Source organism: Rhinolophus hipposideros, assembly GCF_964194185.1.
Source record: "Rhinolophus hipposideros genome assembly, chromosome: 11".
In the NCBI taxonomy this organism is placed as follows: Eukaryota; Metazoa; Chordata; class Mammalia; order Chiroptera; family Rhinolophidae; genus Rhinolophus; species Rhinolophus hipposideros.
Window position 1 is genome coordinate 73230066 of NC_138057.1, and position 18136 is coordinate 73248201.

The 18136-nt window shown below is 36.8% G+C and overlaps 1 protein-coding gene across 10 annotated transcripts in view; it reads right to left on the minus strand.

The window, feature by feature from the left end:
- The window catches only part of STRBP (spermatid perinuclear RNA binding protein), a 125162-nt gene that overhangs the window by 74363 nt on the left and 32663 nt on the right, over window positions 1-18136 (minus strand). For 3 of the 10 annotated variants that reach the window (XM_081067060.1, XM_081067063.1, XM_081067058.1), the window contains exon 2: window positions 4380-4619. The exons of the other annotated variants lie outside the window; for them this stretch is intronic. The gene's annotated coding sequence lies outside the window, so the exon portion shown is untranslated. The remainder of the gene's footprint in view (window positions 1-4379; window positions 4620-18136) is intronic. 10 annotated transcript variants of the gene reach the window in all.

Genomic DNA, 18136 nt, shown 5'->3' on the forward strand with positions numbered 1-18136 from the left:
GGAAACTGTGTATCTAGGTCAGAAAAGACAAGTAGCTTTTCAGTACAGCTCAATATCTTTGGCACAAGTGTTGCTATTATAACTCAACCCTTTCACAAACTCCTTTTAAAATACACCCTGATGTAAATCACAAGATTAGTACTACTGATATTTACGAAAAGCCATTGGAAAAAATTCTTAAATGACAAATTTAGAAAAGTGATAGAAGTAATGGACTTACAAAAAATATGATAGGCAATACAATGTAATTAGTGTAAGAGCACTGGATTTGGGATCAGAAGATCTGCATCGTAATTCCAGCTCTGCTACTCATGATAATGAGCTGACCGACTCTGAACAAATCTCAACCTCTCTGAGCCTCAATTCCTTCACTTATAAGAAAAATGGTCAGACTACACCCAAATTACTTTCTAGGTACTGCCTGTTTAAACATGATTCTATGATAAACCAAAAATCTGCAAGTTTACATAAAACAGACTAAATTGATTCCTTAAAAGTATGTTTTCACAATGTAATCATATTTTAACATTGTAAATAAAACTAAAAACCAGATAATTGGGAGAATTTGAACACTGAATATTTGATAACACGGAATTGTTTCTGGAGGGTGATAATGGGTTTCTTTGGGCGAGGTGCTCATATCTTTTAGAGATACATATTATTTATAAATTATATGAAAATCTGGGATTTTCTTTAAAATAATCTATTTGCGGGGATAATCTATTTGAGAGAGAGTGAAATAAGACTGATCATCTGTTGATAATTATTGAAAATTGATAAGGGATTCTGTATGCATGAATTCAGAGGGATTCTCTCTACTTATGCATATTTGACCATTTCCATAAGGTTTTTAAACAGGAACAAATTTACCAAGAATCTAACCAACCAACTAACTTTTAATTTATTTGTAGTAAAATAGATTTTCGTATGTTATATTTTCTTCAGGCATATTCTTCTTTAGAGAATCCATTATGTAACTGCACAAAACCAAAAGCAGGTGAAATTATAAAAGGATAAAAGCATCTTGGGGAACAATTCAGTAATAACTAATAGTCAAAGATGTGGATATCCTACAAACAACAATACTATTTCTGGCTATATGATCTAGAGAAACTCCCAACACTTAAACACAGTAAGACAACACCAGTGTTCACTGCATTGCAGCACTGTTCATAGTAACAAAATAGCGGATGCCTAAATGTCCATCAACAAGAGAATAGAGACATAAATTGTGCAGTTAATGAGCTACAGTGATACATTTCATCATGCCCAAACTCAAAACTATGTCCAGTGAAAAAGTTAGTTGCAGAATAATACGTACAGAGTGATGCCGCTTACTTGAAAATGCACAAAATAATGTTACATAAAATTTACAGAGACACACACACCTTTTTTTTAGTATAAAAACACTTAAGGTAATGACAAACAAAAAATCAGGAGTAGTTATCCTTGGGAAAAGAATACAACACGATCAGGGAGGGATACACACACGGTACTTATCTGAGCTACAATTTCTTAGGAAAAAATCTGAACCACATTTGGCCAAACATCAGCATGTGAAAAAGCTGTGTTTGGTGAGTATATAGTTATTTATTATATTCTATTTTGTCTACAAGCCTGAAACAATTTCAAAATACTTTTAAAATTATGTCTACATCTGTAAAATATTCAGAAACAAAAGGAACCTTGGTCCTCTTAAGCAGCAAACTACTTCAGCTCTGGCCTTAGCCTTCAGGGATTAGCAAATTTTTGATGTAAACTACATATTGATATTGGATAAAAGATATATGAAAGCTTCCCCAGCAGAGAAGATTGTAAGGTTTTTTTGTTTTATAAAAAAGCTCCCCCGCAGAGAAGATCGGAAAGCTTTTTGTTTTCTATTTCTACGTGGATTGAGATATATTCCTACACAGAATTATCCAGGGGTTATAACCAGACATGCAAAGTGTTAGAATGCAGGCTAAAGTCGCAGTCACTGTTATGAAAGTCCCAAAGCACCGCAGGGGGTAATGTTGTCCAGAAACAGTCTAATTTTAAGTAAAAGTCAAGTAATACTTTTGTTAGGCTAGATCTATGGAAAGCCCAAGATATTTCTCAAGTCTCTCTGACAGAACTCAACCTCCAAAATGTCTCCCCTGCAGGTTTTGCTTTAACCACAGTCTTTCTCGTGCTTCACCAGGTGCCAGGGGTGGCGATCGGGTCTCTCCATTCCAGCTGGGCCAGAACTCCAACCTCCCTCCCAGTTGCACAACTCTGGTATATGCTCATTCCCACTCCTGAGGCAGCCACTCTGATAATCCGTTTGGTCTTTCTCCTTCATGGACAGCCCAATCCTCTGCCACGAATTTGCAAGGGACCCACACACACACCAAACATTTGGAAACCTGTCCAATACAACTTCCTCTTTTCCAGTGTCCAGCCCAGAAGATTCTCGCCATTTCAGCTTTCCCAAATTCTGAGCTCGGCAGTCAGGCAACCATGCTGAGCTTGGACTCCAGATCAGGAAATCGTTCCCAGGCAGAAAGCAGGGGCAATCATGGGGTTCATTTCATGAATTTCAAGACCACAGGCCTCTTGTCCAAAACCTGAAAGAATGGCCTCATATCATGGTTTCCTATGGCAGAACCAGTTACTCCATCATAGCCAAGAGCAGCAGTTGTAGTCAATCAGCATTCTAGTTTCTATTAAAGACTTCTGTTGGGCATAGCTAAATCTGAGGCTATGGTGTAATCCAAAGGGCATTATGGTGAGAATAACCTGCCATTCATCCATTCATCCTTTCAACAATACTTACTAAAGCACCCAATTGTACCAGTTAAGTCCTGACTTGTCTTCAAGCCTCAGTATCAGCACAGCAAGTAGGACTATAATCTACCCTGCATATCACATAGGTTTCAGGTAATGATTAAAGCTGAGAAAATGCATATAAAAACACTTGATAAAGTACTACATAAAGCTAACTTATTTTTGTGATGGCAACCATCAATCCTTAATAAAGCACGAGTTCTCTATTTGCATTTTCCCTACAGCAGAGACAGCATGCAAGATAGCTGTGAAAGAATACGGTGTATATGTGCGCATGTGCTCTGGAGGGTAGGGGGATTCCAGAATTCAAAACTGCTAGAGAATACAATGCATATACAGAAGTGACAGGAGATGTGGGTAACTGCCAAACAGTTGTTGGTGATTAGCTGAATGAATAGCAGAGTAGCGTTTAAGAGTAGCACTTTTTTGAAATTTAACATCAGAGTATAAAAAAAATAATTTTTGAAAATGTTTTACTATAGAACACTTTGATACAAATGTCTTTAGGCTAAGCTTACATATAATGGCTTTATCCAACAATTTTAAAGTCCAAAAACAGAAAAATTTCTAATATAAATAATATATTCATATAACATCCTTTTAATACCTGTCTAAATGGACCACAAAGGTCATGATCATTTTCTCACCAATAGTCATTATACAAACAATTTTGAAATACATAATAAAGTCCAGAAAAAGGGTAAATCGCTCAAGAAACAGGCTGGTGAGAATTTAGGGAAATGTCATTCTAGTAGGCCAGTGAACTCTACCTCAGATACCTGAGTTTAAAGCATAAATGTGAATCCAGCTTTTAATAAAGGTTTATTTTCTATTGGGGGTTGGGGATGAGTAATGAGCATTTATATACATTGGTATATTCTAAAATACTTCTCATTCTGCTTTCATTTTCTTAAACTATATTCTACTTTCTCTGCTGTTCTACCACTGCAGTCTCAGGCCTTTAAATAAATGTCAGCTGTAATGTTAACAGATATTGGCATATAAAATGGAAAAAAGAAAAGCAAACGATTCCTTAAAGACACAGTGTTGACTATAAAACATATTTGAGTATACTAAAATCAATTAACTTTTAATCTTCAAAAACCATCCTAAAGAAAGTAAAAAAATAAGTTATAAACTGAAAAGTGTTTTGGAATACATATATCCAACAGAAGTATCAAAAATACATAGGGATGACTTAAAATTTTTTTAAAAAGTACAAACAACCCAGGAGATGGAAAAAAACCCACAAAGATATGAACAAGCATTTCACAGGGAAAAAAAAGACCAATAAAAATGTGAAGAAACATTAATATCAAAAGTGATCAGAGAAATGCAATAAAATGAGATACCGTTTTATATCCATTCAAGCTGAAAAAATTTTGAAGTCTGACAATATTAAGTGTTGGAAAGGTATGGATCCACAAGGTCTTTTATAGATTAATGGTGGGAAAAAAATATTTGCCATAATTTCCACAAAGTGAATAATCCCACATGCTATTACCCAAGGATTTTACTCCTAAGTATACATGAAAATAAATATACACATGTGCCAGAGACGTGAACAGTGGTACCTCGGTTTTCAAATGTGATCCGTTCTGGAAGACCGTTTGAGTTCTGAAACATTCGAAAACAGCAGACAGCTAGGTCTCAGGATCTTGCACTCAGCGTGTTCAACTTCCGAGGCATGTTCAAAAACCGAAGCATTTATGGCGTTCGTAAACCGAAATGTTCGTCAAAGGAGATGTTCGAAAACCGAGGTACTACTGTATTACTATAATGTTCATAGCAAAACTGTTCACAATAGCAAAAACCTGGAAAACATGCAAAATGCCCATTCTTAGGAGAATGAATGAACTATGGTACATTAATATAATGGACTACTCATCAGCAAAGTGAAGGAACTACAATGACAAGCAACAGTATGGATAAATCTTAGCAAAACAATATTCAGTAAAAATATCAAGTCCCAAATGATTACATATAGAATACTTCTGTAAAATTAAAACCAAAATTAAAAGATATACTTTCTAAGAATCCCTGAAGATGTAATAAATCTATATAAAAACAGAAAGCAACACAGAATTCAGGCTGTGAATTCTGTAGAGGGAAGGCACGGGGACAGGATGGTTGAGGGAACTGTAAAGTCAGATGTAGGTTATTAAGGACCTACCTTTTGTTCTGGTGGTGGGTTCACAGGGACTTATTAAATTTTTAAAAATAAAACAGGCCATACATGGCCCAATGAGAGCATGTTATAAACAAAGGTTATGGCTAATCCATTACTCAATTCTGTGCACATTATATCCAATTTTTTAAAAAGCTTCTTAGCCTGTTAAATTTTTTACTAGATTGAATTTCGGTCTTCCTGGGGTATAACTTTTTTATTTATGTCAAATCTACTCAACAAACAATTGTTATACTATTTTCCTAATGTAGATAACTGAAAAAAATATGAATTGCTGATGTAGTATCTTAAACGTTATTATGTCAAAGTATAAGTCACATACTGTGATTTGATTCATGGTGTATTCAATACAATACTACTCATAAAACTTCAATTTACTAAGTACCCTTCACATGCTACATACTGAAAAAAGAACAAAAACTTCCATGCTCATGAATGGATAAAGAAGCTGTGGTATATATACACAATGGAATACTATTCGGCGTTAAGGAAAGATGATATAGGAACATTTGTGACAACATGGATGGATCTTGAGAGTATAATGCTAAGCGAAATAAGTCAGACAGAAAAAGCAGAGAACCCTATGATTTCACTGATATGTGGTATATAAACCAAAAACAACAAAAGAACAAGACAAACAAATGAGAAACAAAAACTCATAGACACAGACAATAGTTTAGTGGTTACCAGAAGGTAAGGGGGGTTGGGGGAGGGAGATGAGGGTAAGGGGGATCAAATATGTGGTGATGGAAGGAGAACTGACTCTGGGTGGTGAACACACAATGGGATTTATAGATGATGTAATGCAGAATTGTACACCTGAAATTATGTAATTTCATTAACAATTGTCACCCCAATAAATTTTTTAAAAAAGTTCCTAAAAAAAAACACAAAAACTTCCATGATCCCTTGAAAACATCTTTCCTTTTTACAAGATGACTTGTTTCTTGCCTAACCCTTAGAATACAGATGCCAACTCAAAAGAGTCCTTCTCACTCATAAGTGACATTTTCAAGTCAACCTCAGTATTGTTTCCAACCTCCTGTTCAGAAAAAGAACAAGTAAAATGCAAAACTTCTATAATGTAGATTTTCTTAGCTATTAGAAAATTTAAAATTAGGGTTTTCATAACAACTAACTCAAACACTTAGTAAATAAATGCCTGTGGTATATATGTAACACTTCAGGAAAAAAAATAACTATAAAAACAATTTGTTGTATTCAATTTCTGCATTTTGTAATTTCCAATTAATATATTTATAAAAACAATGTATTCACCTATCTCTGACAGAGGTTCATGAGGAAAACAGTATAGTATAAATAACTGATATACTCATGAAAAATAATCTTCATTGTAAAAAAGGTTTCCGTGTCTGAATTTCCAGTGCGAAACAAACTTCAAACTTCTACAGTGATATACTTATTAGCTGGAAGCTTTAAATTGTCCAACCATCTTGATAATACTAAGCACCCCCCCACCAGAGAGAGAGAGAGAGAGAGAGAGACAGAGAGAGAGAGAGAGAGAGAGAGAACACAAGTAATGATATGAAAATGGATTCAGTTATTTTGTGAAGTGTTATTATTTACTTGTCAAACACTCCCAGATCTCCCACGTTTTCCCTAGATACAGCCCTCACTCACATCACTACCCAGGATATTACCCTCAAATAAGTAGGATAAGAACATTAAAGGCAATATAGAAATAGGAATTATTTCCTACCTGTATTATCACTCGGCAGACAAGACACCAATTAGTGAATAAACTAGCGTCTTAATACACATATGCCAACATGATACAAAGCAATTCTTAAAAGCATTACACAAAGTAAATTCAGCATCACAGACAAAATCAATCCTGTGTTCAAAGTCTTACCATTTGATAGATGGAAAAACAGACTCAAACAACTCCTACAAAATCATACAGCTAGTAAATGGCAGACAGTAAATGCAAACTCAGGTCTGCTGATGGACTTCTATTCACAGAAAGCTAAAGAAACAAAACAACAGAAGTCAGGAGACGAGGACTATGACTGTAATGTTGGAATGGCCGCTGACAGCCATAAAAGCCTCTCCCCTGGCCTTGTGGATTCTGTTTCCTGAAATAATACCACCACCCGACGTGCTTCACAAAGCTACTGAGGATCAACTAGCTGTCAGGAAGTACTTTGGAAAGTACAGTGTTATATAAACAGGGGAGAGACTACCCTTCTAACCAAACCAATGACAGCACTGAACTCAAGGGACAGCAGTACAATACCATGAACTTGTCCTGGGTGTTTTTTCAGCCGACAAAAAAATTCTGCAATTCAAGAAGAATCCTGACTAAATCTCAATTATTCTGTGTGTGATACATAAATGGAAAAATATAACCACTGCGTTCGCTTATCAAAACGTCATAGCTTACAAGACAGGATAGGCTAAATTCTCTCTGCCTGAAAAGGCCTCTCCACCAACCCCTATCAGTAATAATGATGATGCCACAGTAATAACAGCAAGTGCTTGCTGTATGCCAAGCACTCGGCAAAGCATTTTACATGCATTACTTCATTTAATCTCAAAAACCCTCTGTGGGAGATACAAGTATATCAGTTTTGCAGAGGAAACAATAGTCTAGAGAAGTAAAGTAACGTATCTGATAGCAAGCAGCTAGTCAGTGGGCAAAGCAGCATTCAAACCAGACCACCCGTCTACAGAACTGCAGCTCTTCGTAACCGTGGCTACAAAGCATCTGCCCAAAGGGCCTACCCATCTCCAGTGCTACCTCTTAGGAAGCCTTTCCTTACCCCAACCCAAATGTAAAACTGATTCTCCCTTCAAAGCACCGTTTCATATCCTCTCTGGTGACACCTCTACCTACTTATCATACACATTATGAATGAACCAACATGAAAATCTATTAACATTATTATGAATCTTGACATATATACAGATACATACACACACACACACACACACACACACACACAAAAGCACAAGCATGTTACTTATCTGAGTCTTGGGTTCCTCAGGAACCATCTACTTCAATAAGACGTCTTTAAAAACTAAACAAGAATTTCTTTAAAGTGCGAAAGAAACATTATTTGACCAAAACCATAGGGTGACAGAGCCAAGATATGAATTCATGTTTATGTTTAATAACCTATGTTACTAAGCAAGCCACTTGATTCCAAAGCCCGACGTTCTTCGTACTCTCTCCATAGCTCACCCAATCACTTGGCCTCTCAGGTCCTAATTCTTACGCTTAGAGGAGGGTAGGGACCAGAACCATGCCACTTCCACTTTCTACTCAGTTAACATTAATTGTAACAAAATTATAAAAACTCTATAAATACATTGTTGGTAATATTCTAAAACTCCATGACAGAGAATGCCCTCAGCTTCCAAGTGAGATTCCAGACTCTCGTCTTTCCAGGGCCCAAAGTTAGGTCTACTCCACCCACCCCAGCCCCAATAATGGTGAAAAAGGATTTCTGAAACCTGATTTCCCATTTTTTTGCTGGAAATTAGACTCAAGCACTCTTACTCTGTAACCTATTCTCAGAAATAACTCGTAAAATGAGGTTTTCCAAGTACCATCCTTAATTCCTCACACCACCATGGGCTGAGCTTAGACAGCGCCTCCCCTGGCTTCTGCAGCACCCCAACCCTTTGCCCCGCTTGAACCGAATTAATCAGCTCTCCCATATGCTCCCACTGTACTAGTTTTGCCTGAATGTTTCACCACTTACCAGTTCTGTAACCACCTATTCCTTGAAGGCAGATAGATACTGTGTTTTGTTCCCTGCTAGATTCCTCGTATATACAGGGCCTGGAGAGTAAACACTCAAATACTTGTCAAATGAATAAATGACTGATGACCTAATGGGGACTCTGTCTTAGTACTTCTGGTAGGACATACAATCAGCTCCTCATTCTCCATAACTGTAGCACAGCAGCCTTAGACAGTCTTGCCATAGAGATGTCTCTGTACCAGGCTCTAGGCAATTTGGGTGTTACGACCACAGCTACTATGCACCCTTTGGTTACTGAGAAGCAAATTCAAGCTCCTAAGAGTGTGCTTCAACTGAGATGCTGAGACAGTGATTCCTTCTAAAGGTGCTTTATTCTGATAATTCATCAAAGGGAACTGCTCATATGAACAACACTGCCGCCCGTCAGACACAACTACATGACCAATGTTATCAAGTGATCACCTTGATAGCTAAGCCTTCATTTTTGATCTCCCATGTTCCACAGAGTGTACAAGACACTTTAATCCTCTAATTTAATATTTACATCAGCCCTACAAAGTAAATAGTGTATGATCAGTATCCATTTTAAGATTGAGAGACTGAGACTCAGATGGTTAAGGAACTCATCCACAAGAGCAAATCTGTAATTTGAACCCGAAAGCTACATTAAAGAGCCTTCAAGTAAGAGATACCTGCCTTATCAGCTTCATATTGTGCTGTCAATCAACTAAAAACTGAGCTAAGGGGTCAGGAAAAGACATTCATTAACTTAAAACGTACAGTTAGGCTTTCCATTCAGTAATATACACTGATACAAACTCAACACAACAGGTAAAAGGTGCTTCAAGAATCAAAACTGTCATAATGAATAAGAATTATGCAATCCTAAACAACGCTGTCAGGAGAATATTTAAGTCACTGTTAGAAGTTGCCTTTTTTCAAAAGTTATTCAAAATGATGGAGTAGAAGGATAAAATGACCATCTGTTACCAGGGTGGTTAAAGGTTAGGAAAGAGACCAGAAAGGAAGAGAGAAAAAAGCCTCATTCCAAGAATAACAGACCATATGCAAAGTTACTCCCTTGCCAATTTATAAAAAACACAAAACATATGGAAAAATAGGGAAAATGTGACAGTATCTACAGGAATTTTTTTTAAAGTTGCCAATAAAAGGTTCAAATTATTAGTAATTAGACCACAGACTATCTGAAATATGACCTTAAAAAGAGCATCATATGTTTAGTTCTTCCAGACGTACAACACATGCACTGAAAGGCAATTTCTCTAGAGAATCATTCCAGTTCATGTGTGTCTACACGATTTTTAATAAAGTCGCCAACTAGATAAAGTTAAACCTCACTTAAAGTTACAATTAGCTACTTGTTAGGTTATTGTCACTAACGCATCCGATTTAATGCTATTCTAACTTTAAAAGAAATATACATACACATATAAGTAGTGTCCATTTTTAAATTACTGTGTTTCCCTGAAAATAAGACTGGGTCTTATATTAATTTTTGCTCCAAAAGACGCATTAGGGCTTACATGTTCAAGGGACGTCATCCTGAAAAATCCTGCTCGGGCTTATTTTCCGGTGAGATCTTATTTTCGGGGAAACACGGTATTTCCCATTTTCCTTTACGACAACATTTGAAGACACTGGCATTGTCGTATTGCAAATCCACACTGCTTCTCTGATACGTTTGCTTTTCAACTTTTTAAAGATTAATGAGACATCACCTAAATGCATTTCTAGCCTGTCAGTCCTGATGCTTCAAAGGCTTTATACAATTTCCCTTGGAATAAAATTTTAACAGAGAAGGCAGTTTTTTAATCTTTATACCTATGGCGGAAGCTTAATTAGCATCCTCAGGTTACACACAATTTCCTGAAGAGACCAAATTAAACAGAGCCCAGAGATAATCTTTCTAAATTTGGCAACCAGCACAATTCCTACATCTTCTCCTGTGGCATCTTTATAGCTCCTTCTATGATACACTGTTTCATCACAGAATTTAACTCAACTCCTTCCCTCTTCTCTCAAAATCCCTCAGATTCTTAACATAGAATATCTTCTTCACTATTATTTTTATTGATAAAATGAATTAACTGAGGATTGGATTAGGAAAGATAGATAATATGTAATCACAAAAATAATGCATTGAGCAAATAGCCTAAGTTAATTAATATAGCTTATCGATACATTAATACAACTTTAAAGACTTTTCATTCCCTATACCTAGGTGCAGAGGTATGAAAATATCATTTATCCTATACACCTTGCATTGGTGACCAGAATTGTGATTAACCATGTGCCAGCCACTCGTTACAAACATGCATAATTTCATTTAATAGTAACAATAATAAAAAGATGGCTGACATTTACATTGTGCTTACTGTGTTCCAGGCACTATTCTAAGTACACTGAACATACTAATCCTCACGACAACCCTATGAGATAAGTACCATTATTTTGAATTCATAAATGAGGTTTTGAAAAATTAGCTAGCTTATTCACAGTATAAGTAAGGGAGTGACAGAGCCATAATTGAAATATGGGTTGGAACATGGATTCTAGCCAAGCTCTGACCCTCTAAGTACCGTATTTTGCCGAGTATAATGCGCTCCCATGTTTCTGGCCCAAACTTTCAGGAAAAAAATCTTTCGTTCTAATTTTTTAATCCAAATTATTGTTTGTTTACATGTAGGTACTTGTTTTTTGTATTATAAAGGAATTTCAGCATTTAGTTTTTAACCTATTATGGTACAAGAAATTTTATGTAACAAATAATTACAAAACACAAGAACAGATACAAGGTACAAGAAATTTTATGTACCAGTGACAAATTTACAATATTTACCCATCATAGAAGACCAAGAACTCTTCATCGTTGCAAGTTCATCATAAGTTCAACAAAACTGATGATCGTATTCCAGGGTATTATTTTGCATATGGATATGGTTATTGATTTCTCAAGTTACACTTTTAACTCATAAGTATAAATAAAAGAATTAAAAACATGTATATAGATACAGAATTAGTACCACCCATGTATAATGCGCATCCTTATTTTTCACTCACAAATTTGGGCAAAAAAGTGTGCATTATACATGGCAAAATACGGTAATACTTTCCACTTTCATTATATCACCCCACCCCCAAACAACTTTTCAAGGACTCCCTGGGACCTAAAAGATAGAGAATAGGAATTTATGGTTCCTACTGAGACACCACCTCACATATAGTCTTATCGCTAACAACATTTATAAACTTCAGCTAGAGCTAAACGCACCTTCCTGCCATCTCCCAAATCTTCAGCTCTCCGTGCCCTTTTTCATGTGATTTACAACCTCTACAATCTCCGTCAAATTCGGCCCCAGGTTCAGACAAAGTTCCATCATCTTCACAGGACGCTCTCTGACACTTGTAGCCAACTGAAAATTCTCTTTGCAGAAACTTTTCAGTAATTACTGCAAGCTATCACCACTTTAGCTATTAATCATATACTGCCTTGATATAGCAACTTGAATGTTTTTGGTCTGCTTTTCTCCAAACTATAAATTGAGCGTCAGAAGTATGTCTCAAAATCTGGTATCTACTCCAGTCCATAGCAGTGTTATACATGTAAGAGGAACTCGATAAATATTTTGAATAGATGAATATGTACTTTTATTTAGTGAAAAGCAATAAGGTAAAGTGTTTCAACAAAGTATAGGTGTTGATGTTCGAGAAACCTGATTTTAATCTACCAGTTGCTTGACATTGGCAAGTTATCCTGAGTTTCTAATCTCATCTATACAAACAAAAATAAAACCTATATCTCACTGGGTCTTTACAAAATTTAAACGAGAGGAAGAAAAGATTACCTTCAAAGAAGAGACAGACTGACAGTTCTCAGTATTTACAATGGAAACCAGAAAACAGAGGAATGGTTATCTTCAATGTGCTTAAAGAAAATAACTGCCAATTACAGAATTCTAAACCCAGGGAGTATATCCTTCAGGAATGAATGCAAATAAAGGCACTTTCAGAAAAACAAAAACTGAGTTTGCCACCAGCAAACTGTACTAAAAGAAATTCTAAAGGCTATTATTCTTCAAGCAGAAAGAAAATTAGCAAATGTAAAAGATTAGAGAGCTAGATAAGAAAAGAACAAACAAAGTGATAAATATATGGGCAAATCCAAATGAATATTAACAGTTACAACATTATATAAAATAACATATTGACTTATGGGGTTTAAATATATAAAATAAAATACACAACTATAATAGCATATAAATTGAGATGAGGGTAAAGGAAGTTAAAGTGTTCTAAGGCGCACACACATATATTGTTAGGATAATGGGTAATGGTATCAATTAACAACATTTGAAAGTAAATTGCAGACATCTTGACTTTGCCACTAAATACTTTGCAGTAGCCCCTAAGAATAAGGTCAATCTCCCTCATAAGTACAATCCCATCATCACAACCAAGAAAATTAATGGTAACTCAACAATATCCAAAATATAGGCCATATTCAATTTCCCCTACATGTTTCCAAAATTATTTCAGTAAGTTTATTTTTTTTTGTAAGTTTATTTTTAAATCCAGGATCCAGTCATGATTCACACACATTGCATTTTTGTCACTTTAGTCTCTTTTAAGCTAGAAAAGTCTCCTTAACTTTGTTTTTCACGTGTTTTTTTGGGGGGGTCAATTGTCTTAAGGAATGCCCCACATTACAATTTCTGATTGTTTCCTCATTTCTGGCAATAATACAACCAGAAGTGATGTTCTGTAGTTCTAACTGCATCAAGTCAGGGGTACCTGACAGCTCTGTGATACGTTTAATCACCTGGTTAAAGTGAGAATGCCAGACTTCAATATTGTAAAATTATTTCCCTTGTTGTAAGTAGTAAGTAATCTGTGAGGAGATATTTTGAGACTATGTGAATATCCTTTAACTCAACAACTTAACAGTTTTAGCATCAACTGCTGATCCTTGCCTAAACCAAACTAGTACATTGGGGTATGCAAAAAGTGATTTTCTAATTATGTCTTTCCTTTTACATTTATTTTCTGGCAATCTTCCCACCCCCGCTCTCTTTGGATTGATAAGATTACTTTTAAATTCAATGTTTATTACCATCATTCTTTGTCACACTCAAGTCTCAAATTTAGCCAGTGGTAGCCTTTACAAGTGAGTTCCCATGTACGTTGGGCATGAACTGCTAGTCTTTGATACTCCCTTGCTTTTTAACACAAGATGTCCCAGGCTCAGCACTTTTCCTGCCCCACACCTGATACCAGCCTCATTTCTCCACGGTTCCCTTGAGTGGAAAATGTTACTGAAAACCCGATTATCTGGGCACTAAATATGCTTATCTCTGCTGAATGCCATCGCTCTGGCCTTTCAGTGGGTAGAGCAAGCAAATATATTTATTTTATTAAATCATGAGCTCATATTGATATTTCCAACTCAGATTTTATATTGCAAGGTTTTTTCTTCTTGGTTTTATTTCTCTTCCACTAAAAATCTTGGATTTTTAATAACATTAATATATATTTATTTATGTGCTTTATAATTAACAAAAATTATCAAGAGAAGTTTAACATCTCTTTGTGATATAAGCCTTCAAAGATGAGAAACTTCATGCTACTTGATAAATGTTTTATTTTTTATTTCTGACACAAAAAACAAACCCTATCAATTACCATTGTTCCCAATATACCATTCACTTCTAATTCCAGTCAGATCATTAAGTTCGCTCTGCCAAAATAATGTCAAGATTGTTCTTTATTCTTTTTTTTCATGCAACTATCACTGAGCATTTACGATGTATATCCTATATTCTGTTATTAATACTAAGAGGGCAGAAACACATAAAACATGGAATCTTATGTCATAGAGTCAACATAATTGAAAGAGACAAACTACTGATTAGGTTGACTAAACTGACAGAACAAAGATGTCAAAAAGATAGATGGGACCAACTGGAACTCACATGTACTGCTGACAGGAGTGCAAAGTGGGAAGACGACTTTAGAAAACTCTTTGGCATTCTCTCCTAAAGCTAAACATACACATAATCCACGACCCAGCAATTCCCCTCCATATTGTATACCCACAGAAATGTGTGTATGTGCAAACCAAAAGCCAAGTGCAAGAATGTTAATAGCAGTACTTATGTGTATTGGTCAAACCTGGAAATAACCCATATGTTCATCAGTAGAATGGATAGTATCATAATCATACAAAGGAACAATGTGAATTCAACTCCTGCCACACACAAGAACATAGATGAGGGGCCGGTGGATCATGTGGTTGGAGCTCCGTGCTTCTAACACCGAAGGCTGCCAGTTCGATTCCCACATGAGCCAGTGGGCCCTCAACCACGAGGCTGCCAGTTCAAGTCCTCGAGTCCCGCAAGGGATAGTGGGCTGCGCCTCCTGCAAGTAAGATTGAACACGGCACCTTGAGCTGAGCTGCCTCCCGGATGCCTCAGTTGGTTGGAGCGTGTCCTCTCAACCACAAGGTTGCCGGTTCGACTCCCACAAGGGATGGTGGGCTGCGCCCCCTGCAACTAGAGAACGGCAACTGGACCTGGAGCTGAGCTGCGCCCTCCACAACTAAGACTGAAAGGACAACTTGACCTGTAAAAAGTCCTGGAAGTACACACTGTTTCCCAATAAAGTCCTGTTCCCCTCCCCAATAAAAAAAATCTTTAAAGAAAGAACATAGATGAAGCTCACAAATATTCAAAAGAATCATACACACAAAACATAACATACAGCTTTTTAAACACACAGATGAGAAAGAAGTAAACAGGGAGGTAAACTAGCATTTCCATCCCATTAATAGGAAAGCGCCTAGTAAGTTCTAGACACATGTGGAAATTACTTGATCTCACCACAACCCCCTATGGAGGGAGGCTTTGTGATACACATGTGTTGTTCCTTTCAGCAGTCCCACATCTGAACCTGCTTTATTTTGGGGAATTCCCCCACCGTCTGAGGCAGAACAGGCAGAGGCCACCTCCAGAGTGTGATTCAAAAGTAATGACTCAAAGAAGCTGGGTCCTCAGAGAAGCCATCCGTCTGGCACGCGCCAGCAGCACAGCAGCTTTGCTCGGCTGCAGACACAGCAGTCTACGCAGAGTCTAGCATCCCGACGGTGCTGGCAGTTCAAACTCCAGTGTTTGTGCGAGGATAATGTTCCCGGGGCAGGCTTCTGAGCCTGTCTCTCTGGCCCTCTAAGAGATTCTCTAAGCCACCTAATAACATCCTGTTTATGAGCTCCTTGCCAGAGTCAATTTCTGTTGCTTGCAACAAAGACTCCTAATACCCCATTTGATAGATGTGAAAAAAGACTCACCACATTGAAAAACAGTGCAGAGCTTTTTATATAAAGTTAAATTCACTTACCATTCAGCCCAGCAATCCCACTCTTAGGAATTTACCCAAGAGAAATGAAGACATATGTCCACTTCCCTGAAAATATTTTAATATATTTAATATATGATACATGAAAATGTTTATAGCGGCTTTACTCATAATAGCTAAAAAAACAAACAGACAAAAAAACGCTAGAAACAATAAAAAAATCCATCAACTGGTGAATGAATAACAAATTGCAGTATGTCCATACACTTGATATACTCAGCAATAAAAATGTGTCAACTCTTTATACACACAATTTAACATGTATGAATCTCAAAAGCATTAGGCTAAATGTAAGAGGTTTGACTCAAAATAAGTCATACTTAATAACTCCATGTATACATGTTTCCCCGAAAGTAAGACCTAGCCGGACCATCAGCTCTAATGCGTCTTTTGGAGCAAAAATTAATGGAAGACCCAGTCTTATAGTAAAGTAAGACTTATAGTAAAATAAGACTTATAGTAAAATAAGACTTATAGTAAGATAAGACTTATAGTAAGATAAGACTTATAGTAAGATAAGTCTTATAGTAAAATAAGTCTTATAGTAAAATAAGACTGGGTCTTATATTAATTTTTGCTCCAAAAGACACATTAGAGCTGATGGTCCGGCTAGGTCTTACTTTTGGGGAAACAGGGTATGACATTCTGGAAAAGGCAAAACTAAAGGGATAGAAATTAGATCAGTGGTTGCCAGGGATGGGAGGTAAGGAGAGGGATTGACTACAAAGGGACCTGAAAGACCTTCCTGTAGTGATGGAAATACTGTATGAGAGTCTATCAAAATTCATAGAACTGTGTACCCCAAAAGGGTGAATTTTATTCTATGTAAAGTATACCTTAATAAAAATGACTTTAAAAGACTCAAGAGGCCACAAATATTGCTCAAGGTCATATATATATAGTCGTACAGTAAGAATTAGAATCAAACTCCAGTCCTAACTCAAATGCCCATGTCTTGAAAATTCTGCCAAAGGGGAGTAGAAAGAAAACAGATTCTAAGCTGTTCTTTTCTCCCAAAAACCTCTCTTATCAAAATTTTCAAGGCCTGCTTCAGATACCACCTCTACCACATAGCCAGTCGTCCATTTATTTGTTCATTCCACAAATATTTCTTGAATGGCTACTAAGTACCATCCACTGTTCTAAACACTTAAGACACATCAGTGAACAAAACAAAACATCCTTGCCCTTATGGAGTTTCAGTCTAGCAGGGGGATTGGAAGGGAGAACAATATATCATAAACATCATAAATAAGTCAATAATGCAGCCAGTGTTAGAAGTGCTATGCAAAAAAAAAAAAAAAAAAAAAAAAAGCAGAGTAAGAGAAACCCAGAGCATGGGAAGAGCAGGTTGCAGAATTAAAGATAATCAGTTAATTGACAAGGTAAGTTTTGAGCAGATCTGGAAGAGGTGAAGAACATTTCACGTAGAAGGAGTAGCAAACTCAAAGGTCCTAGGTCTAAAACATGCCTGGACTGTTTGAAAAATAGCAAGGAGGTACATGGAGTGAACCAGGGGAGAACACAGTAGATGAGGTTAAAGAAGTACTGGGGTCAGATGAAATGGGGCCGTGTTTGGCTATTGCTGCGGTGAAAAGGGAAGCCGAGCCCATTCAGGGTTTCAGCAGAGAATGAATATGATCTGACATATTTCTGAAAGATTATTCCAGCTATTGTGTTGAGCTAGACTGCTGGAGGCAAAGGTACATATATACAGCAGGAGACCTGACTAGAGTTGTTTTACAAAGATTCAGGTGAGGGAAGATGATCAGCTCAAGATGATGGCAACATGGAAGCAGTGCTCTGACACCGCCTACACTGTGTATGGCCAACAGGACTGTTAACAGAATGGACGTGGGGTGTGAGAAAAGAGGAGTGAAGGTAATGCCAAGGCTTGGGGCTAAACAACTGGAGGATGGAATTGTCATCAGAGATGGGGAGACCTGTGAGTGGAGCGTATTATGAAGAGAAGGAAGGGGGTTGG